The sequence below is a fragment of the Mauremys reevesii genome, linkage group 21 (genome assembly GCF_016161935.1).
Source record: "Mauremys reevesii isolate NIE-2019 linkage group 21, ASM1616193v1, whole genome shotgun sequence".
NCBI lineage: Eukaryota > Metazoa > Chordata > Testudines > Geoemydidae > Mauremys > Mauremys reevesii.
This window is the reverse complement of record NC_052643.1, coordinates 7818428-7839945: the sequence shown is the minus strand read 5'-3', so window position 1 is coordinate 7839945 and position 21518 is coordinate 7818428.

Below are 21518 nucleotides of genomic sequence, written 5' to 3'. Positions count from 1 at the left end.
TATAGTGTACTACTTTCACATAGACCTCAGTGGTGACTGGATCGTGCCTCTTGCGGTTAGCACTGCTAAAACCTCACTCCGTGTGATGTGCATGGAGCCTTCGGTCTTAGCGGGTTGTGGAAGACAAACACAGGGCAGATACAGCTGTGTGACAACGCTAAGGAGAACAGCATCTGTCCACACCACTACCTGCTTTGTTTTATTTAAAATATATGTGTGTGTGCCTCATAACTTCCCTTTGAATTTCAGCATGAGGTTTGAACTGATAGCCCGACATGAGATAAGTGTCTCTGTCTTGCTTGACCTAGCATGAGCTGATGAAGAGACTGGATTTCTCATTATGGGTACCAATACCGATAATTAATTGGGTTTTGCACCTTTTCAGGCAAGGGTCTTGCAGCACTTTACACACATTCGTAATTTCGCACAAAACCATGTCACACAGGTTAGAATTATATTCAATTTGCAGGTAGGAACACTAACTTGCCCAAGTACACACAATCAGTCAGGGTGGGAACCCAGGAGTCCTGGCTACTCCTCTTGTATTTAAATGAGCCTGTGGGTTTGATAAAAGAGATATGTTGCTACAAGTCTACTTACTTTCAAACTTATTTTAATCTTCTGTATCACCATAAGGCTCGAGCTTGCAGACATATATGTGCTTAACTTTAATCACATGAGTAGAATCCTAGAACCATAGGGTTAGAAGAGACCACAGGTGTCATCTAGTCTAACCCCCTTCCAAGATGCAGGAGTAGTCCCATGAAACACAGTATAACCAATTCTTGCAATTTTATTGTGAGTCTTGTGATATTTGGAATTTTTCCTTAAAGCCCCAGCTCTTGGAGTCATGTGGCCACATGAGAGGCTGAGCTTTTATTTTAAAAAATTTTAAGTTTCTAGTCCTCATGTTTCTGGCAAAAAGCTTGAAAATGTGCCGCCCAAGGGCTCAAAAAAGTATTCATGTGCTTAAAGTTAAGCATGTGCCCAAGTCTTTGCAAGATCAAGGCCTTTGCACAACAGGAGTGGTGCTGAGATCTGGACTGGGCTTCTGCAAAGGGCTGAATTTTACCCATTATAACGTAGAGTTTTGTTTTTTCAGGTTGCATGTGATTTCAAACTCAGATCACTTTCTGAGCCAACTGAAGGACTGATACCCTGATGTTTTAGTCCCATCGGTGTAGAGCAACAGTGCCATCTATTGGTAAAGTGCATATTGGCTAATTGATGTGAGCATGTGATGGTTTGCAGGGCCATTCACAAGCCAAGCGGGCTCAGCACAAGTCATGCATCCAGGGATCAGACAGCAGCATCGTTAATGAAATCCCTCTGAGCTAGAAGAGTCTTGATAAATACACAAAGCATTAAGCGTCCTACTTTGCTTTTGAGTCCCAAGACTATCAAACCAGGACAATTTTAAAGAATGAGAATTAATAAATATGAGTGAGACTGCAGGGGTCACTGAAGCACATCCAGCAACAAGCTGCATAATAAAAGCACTAGAAAAGCAACCTTAAAAGGAATCCAGAATAAGCTAGTCCCCTTCAAAGGAATGAAACACGTCACGTCTGGGATTCCTATACCCACAACCACATTTTGACCTGTAACTCAATAATGCGTGCTATAGGTCACACGTGTAACTCCTCTTAATGATGGTACGATGGGTGTGCCTCTCAACAGCAAAACTGAACCCATATATTCCAAATGCAGGTTAGACATGCATGCAAATGTATTCTTCATTAGCACTGTCCTATCTATTTGCTTGGAAACCTGGACATCAATCATTTATAAATATTAAACATTTATGATGAATGAAACATTGATGATTATTATTTGCAGTACATATAAAACCAGAGCTTACATGTGGGGAGAAATGCCCAGCTTGGGAACCATCAAAACATACAAGCTGAGCCCTATGAAACTTGCATGAAGAAATTCATTCCAAACCTGTGAGTAAAGAGGGCTGGGCTCCCTGCTGCACAGGTCTGAGCTAATGCAATGACTGAGTAAAATTAGAGTGTATAACCAGAAAACCCGGAAAGAATCCTATCATGCTGGCGGACTGGACGGGACAGCTCTTCAAAATAATCTGCTTACAAATGAAATATGCAAAAAAAACTTCCAGGAGGTGCTAGTTGCGGTTGGGACTAGCCAGTAGCAAAGTATTTGCTTTTACAACATAAATTCACTGCAAATTTTTGGCCATTTTCTTTTCACTTTAACAATGCAAACAGCATCCATGTGCCACTGCTGTTTAACGGTGGCTTGGTATAGACCCTCAGGATTCCAGCTCTGTGTTGAACTCATTCCGTGAAAGCAGCAGAGCCAGGATTTTTCTATCCTCAGTCGTGATGACTGCAGCGGGCAAGATTCCCATTGGCTTCACTGGGCTTTGAATCGGGCCTTGTGATGCTACCCAATGTCAGCAAGAGTGGCAGAATCAGGCCATGGTCAGGCAGCCCGCAGCCAACCTTGAATGAACTCTCATTTCAGTCGCATTCCTCAGAGCTCAAATAATCTACGATGCAATATTCCAGAGAACACGGTACTGATACTCCAGTGACTTGTGTTTGGCTGTGATACAGAATGAGTGACCAATATCGAGACACGTTAAGTATGTGCATAAGAGTTTGCAAGGCCAGGGTCTTATATGACAGCCGTAATCAATGTGCTGAGGTAGGATAGGCACATAGAAAAGGTATCATGGAATCCTACCCCACTAATGATCATACCCTCATCTTTCATGCTGTGGGGCAAACAGGGATAGTGCATGTACTTGCTTTTGGTTACTGTGCTGTTGGAAAACAAAACATTTAAGTCGTCATGAAACACATGTCCTCACCTTACTGTGTCTAACACAACCACCTCACTCCCACCCCTCCAGAAATTATAAAGCCTATATTCATTCAACAGAAAAAAGTTACTGATGATGTAATTTCATCATTGATCTTTCAGCAGGTAACGCAGCTAATATTTTGACAAGTGACATGGAAAAAAAAGGGAGAAATAAGAAATCTCATCATAAACTTTTGAAAAAGGAATTACAAGGCATTCTGTGTGCAAACGGAATGGACAGTCTTTAGGTAATATTAGAGATAATAGAATTGATTCTGGTTTGAATGGCATTTGCTTGAGATAATTAAGGATAGTTAAGTCCCAAGCAGACTGTGAAGAGCTACAAAAGGATCTCACAAAAGTAGGTGACTGGGCAACAAAATGGCAGATGAAATTCAGTGTTGATAAATGCAAAGTGATGCACATTGGAAGACATAATCCCAACTATACATATAAAATAATGGGATCTAAATTAGCCATTACCGCTCAAGAAAAAGATCTTGGAGTCATTGTGGATAGTTCTCTGAGTCATCCACTCAATGTGCAGCGGCAGTCAAAAAAGCAAATAGAATGTTGGGCATCATTAAGAAAGGGATAGATAATAAGACAGAAAATATCATATTGCCTCCGTATAAATCCATGGTACACCCACATCTTGAATACTGCGTGCAGATGTGGTCGCCCCATCTCAAAAAAGGATATACAGGTATTGGAATTGGAAAAGGTTCAGAAAAGGGCAACAAAAATGATTAGGGGTATGGAACAGCTTCTGTATGAGGAGAGATTAATAACACTGGGACTTTTCAGCTTGGAAAAGAGACAACTAAGGGGGGATATGATAGAGGTCTATAAAATCATGACTGGTGTGGAGAAAGTAAATAAGGAAGTATTATTTATCCCTTCTCATAACACAAGAACTAGGGGTCACCAAATGAAATTAATAGGCAGCAGGTTTAAAACTAACAAAAGGAAGTATTTTTTCATATAACGCACAGTCAACCTGTGGAACTCCTTGCCAGAGGATGTTGTGAAGGCCAAGACTATAACAGGGTTCAAAAAAGAACCACATAAGTTCATGGAGGATAGGTCCATCAATGGCTATTAGCCAGAAGCTGGGAATGGGAGACAGGGGGATGGATCACTTCATGATTACTTGTTCTTTTTGTTCTCTCTGGGGCACCTGGTATTGGCCACTGTCGGAAGACAGGATACTGGGCTAAATGGTCCTTTGGTCTTACCCAGTATGGCCATTCCTATGTTCTTATATTTTTATTTGTCTTACTAGAGCAATGAATTCAGTGGGAGATGAAGGTGACAGGATATGCAGGGTAACCTTTGTAGCTTACCTTTACAGACAAATATATGAGCATAGAAACATTCACTCATTTGCAGGGTTAATGAAAGAAAAATACACAGCACAAACTCCCACTCTTCTCACAATGAGGATTTGAACTTGGCAGGAAGAAAAAACTTTTACAACTAAAAAGTCCCCAAATTTTTCAGAAAGAAAAAAAAGACAAGAATAGAAAGTCTACAAATAGAGATGGGCTCGAAACAGATTCCTGGAGCCAAATACCCCTGAACTCTGAGGTCTCTGAAAAGCAGATCCAAGTTTTGCAGCCTGAACCCGTCACTATTAAATGAGGTCATAGTATTTATCCTATCTCACTAGGGTGCTGTGTGAAATTATTAATGTGTGAAAATCTCCTTGAGGTATTTGAACAGAAATCTCTATATAATGCAAACTATTATTAATAAATAGAATAATCAATAATAATTTTATTTGAGCTGATCAGAATTTTATGGATCTCCAGAGGTCATGGGTCTATTACAGGAGAAAGGTAGGTGAGAGTTTGTGTCCTGCAAAGTGCAGGAAGTCAGAATAAATGATCATGATGTTCCCTTCTGACTTTAAAGTCTCTGAAACTATTGTCAGTGAAATCCCAGATTGTCAAAATAAACTGTTTCAAAGCCGGAACGTTTCACTGAGATGTGTCAGGTTCAACAAAGCGTTTGTCAAGAGGTCTTTTAGGTTCAGGGCCCTCTGGTCACTTCTGTCCAGAGAGCGAGAGAGAGAGAAATCAGAACCAGAACTCTGATCTTCCCAAGCAGAAAATGAACATTTCACACAATTCCCTTCTGTGAAAACATTCAAAAGGTTTTGGTTTTGTTCCACCGTGGAATGAAAATATGCACATAGGTACAGCCTGTACTTTCTCAGGCCCCGACCTCCTCAGGCTAAGATTTGTCTACTCTCTTTTGAGTCAGATACGGCACAATCCTTACAGCTGCTGTAACTTGGCTCTGAGCTCACCTTGGGTATCAGTTTTGCCTGCTTGATTCAAGTGTGAGCCTGACTGCAGATTGCAACCAGCCTCCACTGGCCTGCAGAGAAAGCATCTAAAATAAAGTACAAATATCTTCTGTTTATGTCATTATCAACAATCATCCCCCATAGGGAGTGTAAACGGGCGGTCTGGTCTGGTAAATATCCATGGCAGCTTTGCCAAGCTGTATCTGAGGACAATGGGGAGAGGGAGGAATTTATCAAACGAAAACGTGGGCGATGATTTCTATTTTATTTCTATTTTTGAGGGCAGCCCCATTGCACTGAGTGGTCTCTCACGGGGACTATCGAAGAAAAACCTGGGAGAGTGAACTCATTAAGACATGGAAGCTCTCATCATCATCATTCATGCCCGTCACCCCAACCGGGGTATGGGCCGCCAACCACAGATCTCCATAGTCTTCTATCCTGGGCCATTTGCTCTAGCTGGTTTGCAAAAGGTCAGGGCTGAACCACGTAGGATTCTTGGGATCATTGTGGGGCTTGAAAAATGCTCCCTGCTATTTGGTTCACTGGGAACTAATTCTTTCAGGATGGTTTGAATATTAGATTTAAAGTCTGTTAGGAAAAATGCCTCCTCCTCCTCCCCCTTCTTGGGCTATAGAGGCCTCATTGCTACCCCACTTCCCTGCCACCTCACCCCCACAACAAACCACAGCTGCAGCCCCGCTCCCCAGAGATATGGTGGAAAGGGGCTAGTTTCATGCCACTCAGGCAGACGTTGGAAAAACAGACAATAGCTTTATTCAGGAAAGATCAAGGCACTGCAGATATGCAATCACGGGACTGTATAGTTAATTGGGAGCATAATAATAAAGATGCATAGGGCCAGATGGAGCTAGTAAGGCACAGTCCTGAGTGGGAAGGAGAAGGCAAGAGGCTTCTCTGAGTTCTTGGAGAGCACAGCCTCTGGGCCACCATAGCTGAGAGCAGCATGTAGTGCTGATGCAGGGTGGGGACATTCCTCCTGCTCCTTTAGGAGAGGCTGAGGCTGTCAACAGACATAATGGATGCAACTGGGGAGGGCTCTTTCCATCCTGTGAACAAGAACTGGCTGCAATCTGGGTTATAACGGTCCTGCCACCAATTTATTTTATAACAGCATCAGTAGGCGTGTTCCCCTGGTAAGTCCGTCTCCCTTTGGAATGCCATTCCTCCTTACAGAAGGACAATGGAGCTTTGCACAGTGAAATCCGGCCCACACTTGAATCTCGGTGACACCAGAGAGACATGCAGCTAGTTAGGATTGATACACGCCTCTCACAGCTAGCCCATTTCTTGCCTCGAAGGAGACCAGTGTCAGCCCAGATGAGCTGTGCAAACAAGAAGCTGGATTCTTTGGAGGGTGGGGGCTGACCGAGGAACCGTGATGCAGGCTGGCTGGCTCAGCACTAGCAGGGATTGTGCATGCCAGCTGGGAGGTTAAGGTGGTTAAGGAGAAGAAGGAGAGGATTTCAGGGAGAAGCCCAAAGAGAAACAGGCAATTGACGTGAGGTTGTTAGTATGGCCAGGAAGTCTCCTTTTGGAAGCTATAAATATTCCTTGTCAGTCTCTGAAAAGAGCATCCAAAGGCGTATTTGCTATTAAACAGTGTCTCTAGTCTGAGCATTACCACCACCTTCTTAGGGGACACAGCCAGATTCTGCCCTCAAAAAGTGCACGTGGAACTCCCACTGAGTTGTGTCTGAGCAATACCGTCCAGCACATGCACCCAGCGAGCCCGATGGGGGTCCCACCAGGGCAATCGCAAAGCTTTCTTTGATTTCATTATGCCTGAAAAATAAGGCCACTTATTCAGATGGATTTAGATACCTAAATATACCCCGTGTTTGACAATGTTGCCCTAAATATTTAAATAAATATAATGTTCTCCTTCTTACTGAAAAACGTAAATCATTAACATGGAAAGAGTATTTTTAAAACTATTTTTTTCTTTTCCCATTGATGCTTTTGTATTTCAAGAGGGATGGACAGTCCAACCAGCCTGATCAGTTTCACTGGGTTTCTAGTCACGTTGACTGGTGCTACATCAGTACAATCCATGCACGGGGAGACGGCAGGTCTGAGGCAGTGCTGTTGTGAGCTGGGATTCCACCACTGCAGTGACTCATTTTGTCATTCCCCCTCTCACTTTTTGTTTGTTTGTTTGTTTAAATAAGAGTTAGTTTTTGGACCTCATGTACTGGATATTACCCCTTAACCATATCTCTTCACATCAGCAGTGACTAAGCTCCCTTAAAGGCTTTAGTAAACATAACACGCACCCTAAACTCATTGTTCAACTTTTACTGAAATAGGTGACCACTCACACAAATAGCCTCCTTTAAATCAACGGGACTACTTGAGTGAATAGCTGCTCACCAATTTGAGTTGTACAGTCTAACGCAGAATGTAGGGTATGCAGCAGTGCAAACACTCAATTTTTTTAACCTATACTGTAAATTTGCTTTGCAAAGAAGTTTGCCAGTTTGCACAGGTAGCCGCCATTTTGTGAGACAGAGTTGATGCTGGATGTTACAAAGGAGACACACACTGTGCTCTCTCTCTCTCTCATTGAGGCTTTACTTTTGTTCTTTCTTGTTTTCCCTCAATCTACTACAAGAGCCACACAGGCTGAAAAGGATAGGTGCATGGAAAACATATAACAAAGGAACAACTTGGGTGGTATTAAGGATTTTCTGTAGAATAGTCCTTTTATATATATATATATATATATATATATATATATATATATGTATATGTATTCCTATACATAATATACTAGGCAACTGTGATCACGTCTGGTCTAGTCCACATGTAGCATTAGAGCCCATTACTTACACTAGGTAGGTGAGTTATTCCTTCAGCTCATGCAGTAGAGGCCTGTGATTTTGGTGCTGAAGATCCTAGGTTCTATTCTCCAATGACCCAGGGTATGGGGAGTTGTTGATAGATATAAGTAACATACTGGCTGGTTGAAGCCAATATTATTTGCTGTGAAGAAAATTCTCTAGGAGTATTCACCATACAGGAGAACTGCTCTTTATTGTTCATTTATTTTTACTATTTCTATTGCAGTCGCACCTAAGGTCCCCACCCTCATTGTGCGAGGCAGTGTGCAAACACCACAAAGACAAGTCCCTGGGCCAGAAAGCTCCCAATCTGGGGTGGCCTAAATACACTGACAGTGTTTGAAAAATATGTTTGGACAAGCCAGCCCAGTCTCTCAAATAAGAAGAGCGGACTGGCTGCATAAACATGTACTCTTCTGCCTCAGAGCTGTTCTTGGGTAAATATGTAATTTAGGCTGGTGCCTCAGACGATATTTTGGGTTTAATTGAAGGGGCTGCATATTTGGTCGAGTGGGTCTGGATGCCTGTCAGGTAAATATTACAGACTGTGCATCTTTGACAGCCAATTTAGTAAGGGTTTGATTTAAATATAACATGGACCAGACTGTAGCTTTGAAGTCATTGGCCGCATTTGGGCTGGGGGATGCGTAAGGGGTCCCCAAGAGGGATACTGTTGGCGTTCTCCTGGGGCTCAGAGAAGTGCACCCTGGCCTGGCAGCCGACACCCATTCACTCATTGCAGCATATGTCCCTCCAATGCTCGTGCAGTTCTACTAGCTGGCATGGAGGCTCATGGCCCCACCCTCCTCAATGCACCTGCTTTAGGAAGACCAGCGTTGCTGCTTGATCAGTGCAGCGCCTGGACTCTCTTGTCAGACTGTGACTGCCCCAAGCGAAGGGGCTGATGCAGTACTGGTTATCCCTGATTGCTACTGGCCTGCTCCAGACTCCCTCTGCTAGCTGAGATAGGGGAACGGCTGCTCGTTTGAGCTTAGTAGTTGGAGACTTGCAGGATTTTTTTGCATCCTGGTTTCCATCCCACCTGTAGGAGGCTAGCTGATGTTAGACTGTCACGGATTGCCCTAGGTTCAGGCTGTGATCAGATGTCCATCAGCAACCGCATCTTTTAAAGGTTATCGTTTGAAGCACGTGTTCTGGGTATTTATGTACCACAGGGCTGCCGTTCTCAAACTTTAGCAATCCAAGAACCCCCAAGCCCCTTGCTCAGCTCCAAGCCCCGCCTCACTCCATCCCTTCCCCCAAGGCCCCACCTCTTCCCGCCCCCGCTCCACCCCTGCTCCTCCTCTTTCTGCTCCCTCCTCCCCGCTCCTCCTCCTCCCTCCCAGCGCCTCCTGCATGCCGCTGAACAGCTGTTCCCTGGCGTGCAGGAGGCACTGGGAGGGAGGGAGAGAAGTTAAGGGAGGAAGGGGGAGGAGTTGATCAGTGGGGCCCACGGACCCCCTCACAGAACTCTAGGGGTCCGTGGGCCCCAGTTTGAGAAACACTGCCCTAGGTGATAGCTCTGTGCTGTGGTGCAGCATGAGTGATTTAAAAGCCTTTCTGAAACCCCCATGTTCTATTTTGCCAGAAGGCTCCAAGTGCAGAGCACGCATTTCTGAAATCAGCTTTGTGCTGGCGAAAGCCTCAGGGTGGATGTGGGGATATAGATATTACCCTCCCTAGAGATGTCCTGGGAAAGGTGAAGAGATGATTGACATAGGCTGTTGGTCTCACAAACAGACTGGAGAATGAGGAGAAAGATTAAACTGCAGGGCATTTCTGAGAGACCCAAAACTTACTGGGATCAATTTTTGCCTTCACTTTTGTGGGTGAAACTCCCATTTTGAAGCCTGTGAGAATTTCAACCTTGCAAGGGCAGTAATAGGCCTTCCTCCTTTGTCTGCTCAGCCGCAGCATTTGGACAGCAGAGAAAGAACCTTGTTTGGCCAGTCTGGAAAACTTTGGAATCTAACAGAGCTGACAGGTCGGCTTACCCAGCCTCATGCAGGGTTAACCAGCCTCATGCACTAGCAGATCTCTCACAGAACACAGTGTGCAGTCCTAGATCCAGTGACATCAGGGGGAATTTTGCCACTGCCATTGACTTCTGTGGGGCCAGGATTTCATGCAGAGTGTTGGGAAAAGAGAAATGCTGACCCTGGAAATGGAGCCGATGTCTCTCTCAATATAAGCAATGGTCCATCTCTCTAAACTGCAGTGATACTTGGTGATCTTTGCAATGACTAGATCTATGTCAACGTCAGTGAAGAGAAAGCTCTTAAACAGTGCAAGGACAGTTTCCCCTTTTCTCACAGACCCTACATTTATTTCAGCGTCCAACCTCAGGCCAAAGATTGGAGGATTATGAATGAGTCACTACCGGTGATGATTTATACACGGAGATGCACTGCACTCAGTATCTATTGCTGCTGCCTCTGCAAAAAACACAATGTGCCCTCACAGGGACAGCAGCAGAATTCATGGAAAAGCCCCAGCCTCAGGAGGACAAGGGGACATTGAGGGGATCTAGCTTTCATAAATAGTGTTGCCGACAGAGACTTCTCTTACAGAAGCAGAGGAGAAAACCAAACTCCATGTTGGCAGCTAGCAGCGTTCCCTCAGGATCTTCTAATGGGAATATAGGGCCTAGGGTCTGGAACGCCCAAAGATAGATCTTGAGGCATGAATGGATGTAAGGAGGCCACAAAAGAGGGGAATTTTTCCTAATGCATGAGTGGAACCGTGAGTAACTCTAAGCATGGGTGGGCAATGCCATGGAGGAGGCAGGCATTTAGGTCCAGCTCCTCAAAGGTAATTAGCTGCCTACCTCCCATTGATTTCAAAGCACATTAGAGTCGATGGGAGTCTTTCCATTGCTTTCAGTGGGCTTTGGTAAAAGAGGTGCAACATCACATATACCATGCTGTGCATTTTTTTAATTTCCTGTGGGGGCGACACCTCATTATGTTCTTTGTTACAGTTTGTATTATCAGGCACAGACCACCTAGTAGCACCCACTCCGGGGAACGCTGTCTAGTGGTTAGACCAGCAGCTTGTAAGACAGAATTCCTGGGTTGGATTCCTAGCTCTAGCGCCATGGTGGGTTGGGATCAGGGAGTTTGGTTTAGGGCCCAGTTCCACCCACACAATAGTGACCGAACACTGCTTTTACTTGAAGGGAGAAATGGGCTCAGAAATACAGAATAGCAGTTCTCCTTATTAGCCGTTTTCAGAGTTGATGAGAGTCAACGTGAGAAGGCCACAAACAATCTACCCCAGCGCAGGCCCCCTAGGGATTGCTGCTAACAGAGATTGCCGAACCTCAAAACTACCCACAGCTCATGGATTTAAACCCCATGTGAGGCCCAACCTTTTAAATGTACGTCTTACTTCAGGACTGTCTTTTTGTAAGGCTGGTGCACGGAAAGTACCCTGTCGTAACCTTAGCAACAGGAGTGTTTGAGGTGGGAGTTGTTGTGACAACTGGGCCTACAATTTTACCTTAATGTGAGCTCAACTTTAAGAAGTGAGTGTAAGTTCATAGGATGTCACAATAATCTAGAACAACAACTGGTAATGGGAAAAGGTACGAAAGGAAGACGAAAGACTGGGTTAGTACTAACAAAAAGTCTCACAGATGCAATTCAAGGACCATGTTAAGATCATGCCTGGGAAACACGAAGAGTGCAAGACCCCCCACTCTTGCAAACCAATGAATGGGTATGGCGGATATTAGCTTTCTTGGTGGACAAAATAATGAGGGGATGGGCTGTTCCACCCACCGCTCCCTTTTGAGATCTTTAAAGAAAGAGATTTAGGGGAGAAAAATTGGCTACTGGAGCAAGCCTAACCCTCATGGCTGCCAGCCCTGCCCTCTCCTAGGCCTCATTCATCCCAGTCCTGAAAGTCGTCCTGACCAAAGACAGGGAGCCAGATGACATCTCCACCGCCCCTGGGTGAAACCTGATCACCACCTGGGACGCCACTCCCCCCCCAACCATGTTCCTTTTGCCTTCCCCACCTTATATCTCCTCTTTCCCATCCTTTTCCTTTTTCCTTCTGTCTAATAAGAGTCTAGCTTAGCCAACCAAGGCTGCATATTTTGCAACACATCTGTAGTCCTACGACCAGAAAGAGGCAGCTAAAAGCAATGTCCTGAACAGCCCGATGCAGATACAAATTTGCCAGGTCTCGGAATGCCGTTCCTGTGTTTTTTCCACCAGTGAGGCTGCACGTCAATATTAACACCAGAGCCAGAAGGTGCATTTTCTCTTTTTGGTGTTCTTCTCTCTTCCCTTTCGTGTGTTTGTCTTCGTAGGAAATGGGATCAGACCTTAACTACAACCATGCTCCAGCCCTCTTTACCTCAAAAGAACGGTTATTACCAGCAAAAAGACTGTCAAACCGGGGCGGGGGGGGGGGGTGTTCTTTTAAAAAATCTCTCTCTAGCTAAAGGGGCAGGGAACACAGGATGTTGTTAAAATGAAAGCCTTATTTCATACTCTACATCCCAAATGCTTTAATTGTTTTCCCTTCTTTTCTTTATCTTTAATAAAAGGATTGAAAAGATTTGTGAACGGTGTGTTGGTTATGGTGCTAAGCAGGTCTCCGTATACCAAACTTGGAGCCTTGTTGAACACTGGCCAGTGAGTGGGTTGGTTAAGCCCACACAGTCCACCTAAAGCAGTGCAGCCGAGGCGAGATGACAGATGAAGTGCCACCCAGCACAAAGCCTTGAGGACAGTTAGACATAGGACACTATAGCACAAAGTAGCCTTGGTAGGTCAACAGATACTGTGGAGAACTAGGTGTAATGAGCAAGAGGGGAAAGGGAGCAGAAGTAAAGCTTAGGAGGAGGATGGGGGCAGACAGACAGACAGCAGCAACTAAACCATCAGGAGGGAGGACAAAGCACTAACAGGTCAACGGGGCTAGATAACAAATATTGATCGGTTTCTAGGGGGCTCTGAGCTCCTTGCTTTGGGCTCGGTAGTGCCATGCGTGGCATTGGAGAGGGAAGGCTTGCAACACAAGGAGGTGAACTCTATTTCGTGTCGGTAGCTTGTGGAACCCCGGACATAAGAGAAACACCATTAGCTAAGAGAGGGAACTGGTCTTCGTTTGACAGTCTTGAAGGGAAAGCAAGGTGCGGGATTCCTCTCAGTGTACGGGGCTCCTATTGGCCAATCTCCCCATGTTCCACCATGTGCAGTGGGGACCCATTTACAAAGCAAGGAGGACCTGCCACACAGCCTTGTGGGAAGGAAGAACGGCAGTGGCGTTAACTTGACTCTGCAGTTGGCAAGTCATTTCACGTTAGTTCCCTACAGGGCAAGTCACACTGGTCTCAGAGCAGAGCCATGATAAAGGGAATTAATTGAAAAACTGCTCTGCTTGCCCTCCATCTAGACAGATACATGGTCTTGCATTCTAATAAACTTGGAACATTCCGAATACACTTGCCGTGCATCCACGCCTAATGTCCTAGCTCATGGCAGAAGCGGATGACTCTGGTCTCCACAGTTAAGAACATAACATAAGAACAACCGTATTGGTCAGACCAAAGGTCCATCTAGCCCAGTATCCTGTCTACCGACAGTGGCCAATGCCAGGTGCCCCAGAGGGAGTGAAACTAACAGGTAATGATCAAGTGATCTCTCTCCTGCCATCCATCTCCACCCTCTGACAAACAGAGGTTAGGGACACCATTCCTTACCCATCCTGGCTAATAGCCATTAATGGACTTAACCTCCATGAATTTATCCAGTTCTCTCTTAAACGCTGTTATAGTCCTAGCCTTCACAACCTCCTCAGGCAAGGAGTTCCACAGGTTGACTGGGCGCTGTTTGAAGAACTTCCTTTTATTTGTTTTAAACCTGCTGCCCATTAATTTCATTTGGTGGCCCCTAGTTCTTGTATTATGGGAATAAGTAAATAACTTTTCCTTCCTACTTTCTCCACATCACTCATGTTAAATGAGAGCCATAAACCAGTGCTACCTTCACTTTAAAAAAAAAGTGGAGCACGAGCACTTATTCCAACTTGGCAGTGTGAAGGCCCGTTACTTTAGTTTCATGGTGCCAACGCTCTGCAATTTTAAAAAAGGCCATCTCGAGCCTCCTGGGCCTTTTTGATATTTCTCCCTGCAAAGAGGGCTGATATTTTGGTGTTTGTTTTGTTCTAAGCTTGAACTTTTAACACCTCGGAGCTGCCACCAGCATTCTGGGAGATGCTATTTTGATTTTGCTCGTTAGCAGCTGTGAAAGAGAAAAATAACGTGTCTCGCCTTTGCTATTAATTAGAACATATTTTCGCCTGTAGCAGTTCCCTGGTCGCGGGTTGTGCGGGCTGCTGACTGAGGTGCCTTTGCAAGTCTTCTCCTATAAATAGAAAATAGCGAGCCCTGTTTGCAGAGTGACCACCGCGCAGAAAAAAGGAGCCTGTTAATCAGGCTAACAGGCGCAGGCTGACGAGGCTGTCTAAAGAACCAAGCAGAATCATTTAGGATATGCCAACATTTTGTGCAAAGCAGAATTTGGTCAAGTGGTTGAGGAGTGGGACTTGTCATCACAGCTGTGCTCCTGATTTGCTTTTGGAAAAATCACCTTGACTCTGCGCCTCAGGATATGTCTACACTGAGAGCTGGGGTGGGGGGGTGATTTCCCCTCAAGCAGACATATGCTCTGATCAAACTTGTGCACTAAAAGTAAGGGCGGACATGGCAGCGAGAGGGGCTAGCAGCCCCAAATACAGGCCTAGTGTCTTGGAGAGGAGTGTACTCAGGCAGCTCGCCCCTCCCGCCCCTGCAGCTCTGCTCCGCAGATTTTGATAGCACCCTCTGGAATAGCACATCCTTACCCGAACACCTCCTTGGCAGCACTGGGCTGTGCAACAGTCGCTCAGACTTTATAGTCTGCCTATTGGTCTTCCACTGCTCCACCCAGCTTCCAGTGTCTTCTGGGTACCATAGCCCTCCAACGCTGAGATTACTGACCGGTTGCTAATCAATGCTCACTATGATGTTGCTTTTTGTGATGTGGACAATTGTGCACTAGGAACTAGGTGGAACACATCAACCCATTTCACGGAGGCCTCCCAAAGCAATGGTGTTTGGACAAAAGAAATGATGCACCTCGTTTTGGGGAACCTTGGTTATCTGGCACAGATAGTTTACATAAGATTGTCTCAGTTCAGTGACATTAAAAATAACCCATAGATGGGAAATGTTCACCCGGAACAGAGATGCCCATTGCAGAGTGTTTGGGCAAAATGCAGATTCAAACCCTTTTTCCCAAGCAGGCACCATTTACCGCTGTGGCATTGTGCAGTCGACATTGCATGTTCACAAGAGGCAAATATCTTTAATTGAAAAATTAGAACATATTTTCGCCTGTAGCAGTTCCCTGGTCGCGGGTTGTGCGGGCTGCTGACTGAGGTGCCTTTGCAAGTCTTCCCCTATAAATAGAAAATAGCGAGCCCTGTTTGCAGAGTGACCACCGCGCACTGGCCACCACAGTGGTTTTCTGAGGGAAATAAGGGGGTGCAATGATCTGGGCTTCATACCCTTAAATGGGCCCAGAGAAGTGCAGACAAAATGGAAGATTAGTAAATTGTAAGAGCATAAAATTCAGTACAAAGCACTGGAGGGGTCTGAACGCAGAATTGTGGTGTGTGTTTTGGTGGGGAGAGGTGGAGGAGAAACAAAGGCCATTTACAGATTTCAGAATCAGGTGGGCAGGCATCATGCAGGTTGCAAAATGCCAAATCAGCCCCTGTTACTTCTACTAGTATTCTGAGGCGTGACGAACGAATATACCCGCAGGTAGCAGGGCTACATCTGAACAACGGTGTCTGTACCTGTGACGGCAGAGCAGGCGTTTGAATGCAGCTGATGTGCACTACTAGGAACTACCGAAGAGGCTTTCTTTGGAATTTGTCATACAGTGCAACCCTACCTGCCATGACCTGCTGTAATGCAACATGTTTGCTTAAACAAAGGTGGAAGAGGCTAATGGAGTAAAGTAGCAGATACTTAGCAGCTGCATTCAGTGAGCAGCAGAGGAGCTGCGAGCTCTGCAGGTGCTTATAACTTGTCCACTAGAAATGACCACGTCCACCACCAAACTCACTTGAATTAATAACCCAGGACTAGAAAGAGCCAGGGTCAGAGAATAATAATAGTGTTTTACAATTTGAGTGCACCTTTTACACTGCAGTAACCCAAAGTGGGTTATAAACTCACATTTACTCTGGACACATTTTCTGATTCACTTTTGGGTGGATCATAGCAACTGTTTAACAGCACTCTCCACTATCTGCTGACCAGTGTTGCTGACTGCTATATCCAGGGATCTAGGAAGGCAGAATATACTAGTCTTCACTGGAATTTAGCCAGACTAGAGCTAACCAATACCCCATTTCTTAGGTAAAGTACTACGAGCTCTTTAATTACTGCAAGCACTCTGGACATTGCTTATATGTCTCATCTAAGAGATGGTGGGAGAGCACGAATTTATTTGCTTAGGCAAGAAACTCCTGTCTGGGGATTTACCTGGAGCTATCACAAGTGAAAAGCAGTGGTGCCTACAAGGAGGCAATTATTAAAACTAGTGTTTATATAACAAAATAAAAACCACCTGCACCATGATGCTATACACATTCCTAATGAACAAAGGTGTGATCTTACCCTGCCCCTCCCTGCTGTTTGTTACTTTCACTTGTTGCATCACATCTAAAAAGGAGACTGAAATCTTGGGGACAGGGACCGTGTCTTCCCAGGTCTATATGCTATAAAATGCCCAGCATGCTCTTGGGCACGGACAGTGGCTCAGCAGGTGGTGAGGTATTGCTACTCCTTATTTTGCAAAACACGCTTCTGTTACTGTCCCCTGGTCTTCTCATCCCCTGAATTGTTTCTTCTGCCTACTGCATTCTTGTCCTAATCCTAGGCGGTGAGTGTCCTGGGGCAGGGACTGTCACGTTAACTTGTTTGTACAGAGGTTAGCCCAATGAGTCTCTGCTCCTGGACTGGGACTTCTCGGGACTATCGAAGTAATAAAACACCAATCACAGTATTAATAGTAAATTGTGCATAAATAGATGGGGAGAGGGCTACTAAGGGGAGAGGGCCTCAGTTTGTTGGCTGCTTTGGAATAATTCTTTAGCAAACACTTTCCACATGTGAGCACCTCCAGAAAGTCTCAGATTTGTTCTGGTCCCCAACAGATTCTAGTTTTCCCTGCAGAGAAGAAAAATGCCTGGGCGGGATTTAGGCCCACCAAGGTATTTTATAAATTGGGAAGCTCCCAAGCTTTCTGGAGTAAAGAGCTCTTGATAGTCTGTTCCGATGAGTAAGCATTACTGCCGCTGACACCGAGTCTCGTCCTACGCTTGTGATGCACAATCCCTCCTGAAAGTCACTCCGCAATCAAATGTCCTGGGCTTTCAGAATAGTAATTTGCCACACTCAGGAATAGGCTTATCCTGCTGCTGTCATTGGGATCATGTGAGCATCACTCCCGTCTGTTGTGCCCTTCAGAGGAAAGCCAGAGATCAGAGCCTGTGTGCGTGAAAGAGAGAGTTAAAGGACATTAACTCTGTCTTTGAAAGGGCTGGGACTCCTTCCTCCTTCAGACACAGCTCGCAAGACCCCTCTCAGGGCCCCTACCTCAAGTAAGGTGACCAGACATCCTGATGTTAGGGGCTTTGTCTTATATACACAACTATGCCACCCTTCAGGGGGTGGGAGGAAGTGTCCTGATTTTTCACTTGCTGTATGGTCACCCTAACCTGAAATGACTATCGTGGTTTCACTGCATTAAGAGGATTTTTTTGTTATATCCTAGCGTGTAGTCTGCCAATACTGAATGCCTGTCTGGCTCCCAGAGTAGGGGTATCTCACCATGCGTGGCCCTCCAAGCTCTGAACTGTGGTTATAGAATCACAGGACTGGAAGGGACCTCGACAGGTCATCTAGTCCAGTCCCCCTGGTCCTCAAGGGCGACTGTGTTAAGAGGAAAACATGCCGTCGAGTATTAATTGAAGATGTGTTGCCCAAGCCACTCCCTGGGCTTTTTAAGCAGAAGTGAATCAGCACCGTCAGTGCAGGGAGACAACAGGGGACACTGCCTCCCCTATAACCTCGGAGCAGTTCTCGGGTGAGCCTGGGAACGCACCAAGCACAGCTGCTTGGAAAGTGGATTTTTCCATGCCACAAAAAAAGATGGAGATTTCTCAAAATGATTTGTCCCAAATTGGGACGAAAAGCCAAACATTTTAAAAAGTGTTCACGAAACAAAAATTCTGGGGCGGGATGGGGGGCAGGAATAGACATTTTGGGTCAATTGAATGTTTTGGTTTGATATTGACCTTGGTAAAAACAATTATATAAAAAGTCCATTTTGATGAACATGACTAACTTCTGCGCAGCGCTCCCTCCATCCTGCGGAGTCCTTGTCTTTAAGGGGGGCTCCCAGGAGCAGCAGCCAGGGTCCCACTTGAACCCTGCTGAGAGAGAGCTGGGGAGAGCAGCAGGAGGAGAGTGGGTGTGCAGCTATCACCCATGCCCACAGGAATGGGGGGGACCCAGGGACTTGCCTGCTGGCTGCGCAGGGGCGAGCCCTGCTGCCTGCGGCTCTCCAGGCAGCATGGCCTGCCTCCCCCGACCCCCACCTGCCTGGCCAGGGGCTCCAGCCCTGGACTCACCTGCACTGACCCCTGCTTTGGCAGCCCAAGCCTGCCAGTTTGCAGCACTCAAACAGCACCCCCTGACCACAGCACCCTGGGCAGTCGCCCACCCGTAAGTGGGTGAACACTGAAATGAATGCTCACAGCAAGCAGCTCATTATCAACCCAGAGATTTGCATCCGATGAAGTGAGCTGTAGCCCATGAAAGCTTATGCTCAAATACATTTGTTAGTCTCTAAGGTGCCACAAGTACTCCTGTTCTTTTTACAGATACAGACTAACACGGCTGCTGCTCTGAACCCAGAGACTGATAATGTTCATAAAAATTCTCCAGCAAATTATTTTTAATGAACAATTTTTTTTAAATCTCAGCCTGTTTACAGGCAGAAGATCGGGCTGATTGCAACTAATTTGATCAGCTCTCTCCAGGAAGCTGACAACTAGAGTCAAACACCATTTACTTAGCTCCTGCTTGAAGTTTTGCTGATCTTTTTTTGTCCGTCTTGAATTCTGTGGGACACGCATCAAATGCGTTTGTGTGACAAGGAAATCTTTTAGCTGGTTCCATGCCTACTTATGCCCTATAACTGGTTTGAACTACATGACTTATACCGGTCGTTACTGAGCAGGGTGTGAAAAGAAAGGGGAAAACAAGGTCTGTTAAAAAAAACAACATTGGATAAAAAATAATATTAGTAATGACTAAAATGTTTCCGTTTTTAGTTTTCCCTTTTAGGAATTATTTTTATACAAAATAGTTTGCATCATTTTATGTTTTAAAAACAGGAACCAAGATTTTCAAGTGTGACTCGCCATTCTGGGTGTCTACCTGGACGTTCCTTCTAGGCCCCCGATTGGCAGCACGGGGAAGCTCAGCACTCCCTGAAGATCAAGTCCTTTAAGGGAACCCAGATTCGGTAGGTATTTTTGAAAGTCTTAACCAGGGATTTTTTTCCCAAATGTCAATATTATAAATTATAACAAGGCACCATTAGTGCTAATTAAATCCCTTTTTTGGGAGGGACCTCACTGGGAATGAATCAGCAGGAGTCAGCACTCACACAGTCAAACTAATGCACTTTATAACGGCAGTAATGGCTTGGGGTCAGGTGTATTTTCCACCTGAATTCTTTCCTTACTGCAGTACAAGCCATCCAGGGCGCCGAAAAGTCAGATTCTCCAGGTGACTTTGCAAAGGGTAATGGAAAAATCTCGCTAATTATTATTTAATTAGATTTTATTATTTGTGTTACTGTAACCTCCAGGAGCCCTAGTTACTGCAGTGCCTAGGAGTCCTAACTGCCCAGGACCTCATTGTGATCAGACAACAGAGAGATGGTCCCTGCTCTACAGAGGATTAATGATCCCACCCAGTGTAATGACTTTAGTCCACCAAGCCCAGTCTCCAGTCTCCAGGCACATCCTGCTTCTCTATGGTTTGAAGCAGTGGTTCCCAAACTTGTTCCGCTGCTTGTGCAGGGAAAGCTCCTGGAGGGCCGGGCCGGTTTGTGTACCTGCCACGTCCGCAGGTTCGTCCGATCGCGGCTCCCGCTGGCCGCGGTTCGCTGCTCCAGGCCAATGGGAGCTGCAGGAAGTGGCGCGGGCCAAGGGACGTACTAGCCGGGGCTTCCCGCAGCTCCCATTGGCCTGGAGCAGTGAACCGCAGCCACTGTGAGCTGCGATCAGCTGAACTGTGGATGCGGCAGGTACACAAACCGGCCCGGCCCGCCAGGGGCTTTCCCTACACAAGCAGCGGAACAAGTTTGGGAACCACCACTTTAAAGGAACTTCCACTTTCCTGCTAAACGCAGTGTGGACACTAGGTGGTGACATAATAATTTGCCGTTCCATGCTCAGTCAGACCAGCTGTGTCTAGTGACAACATCTGTGACAAACTGGTTGGTCAGGGACAGAGTCTTCCACTGTACTGCACCTAGCATAATGCAATATAATAATAAAAATATAGCTGTAGTTTGACTGGTTTGAAGACAAAAAGGTAGCACATGCATAACTGAGGGGCTAATTTGGTGTGCGGAACCTCTCTGTTCTGCTGCTGATGGGGCGGGGGCCGGGGGGTGTAAGGCAGAAAACACAGCTTCACCCTCTGATCCCAGGCTGAGTTTTCAGAGTTGTCAGCTTGTAAAAAAAATACCCATCTACACTTAAACAGAGCACAGTTGGTAGGAGGTTTGAGAGGCGATAAAGACAAAACTTCACAACCCTAGGAGTGCAGTCGCTTTTCATAGGGAAACTGCACTTCAAACATTACACTGTGCTCTATACGCAGTAATTTTATACATGATTGTGGATGCCAAGGCACAGACATTGTCAAGTTTGTTTAATGACATTAGGCAAGCTTGGACCAGCATATGGAACAGGTCCTCAAGGAATCAATTCTGAACCACTTAAAGGAGGGGAAAGTGATCAGGAACAGTCAGCATGGATTCACCAAGGGCAAGTCATGCCTGACTAACCTAATTGCCTTCTATGATGAGATAACCGGCTCTGTGGATGAGGGGAAAGCAGTGGATGTGCTATTTCTGGACTTTAGCAAAGCTTTTGATACAGTTTCCCACAGTATTCTTGCCAGCAAGTTAAAGAAGTATGGGCTGGATGAATGGACGGTAAGGTGGATAGAAAACTGGCTAGACGGTCGGGCTCAACGGGTAGTGATCAATGGTTCCATGTCTAGTTGGCAGCTGGTATCAAGTGGAGTGCCCCAAGGGTCGGTGCTGGGGCCGGTTTTGTTCAATATCTTCATTAACGATCTGGAGGATGGTGTGGACTGCACCCTTAGCAAGTTTGCAGATGACACTAAA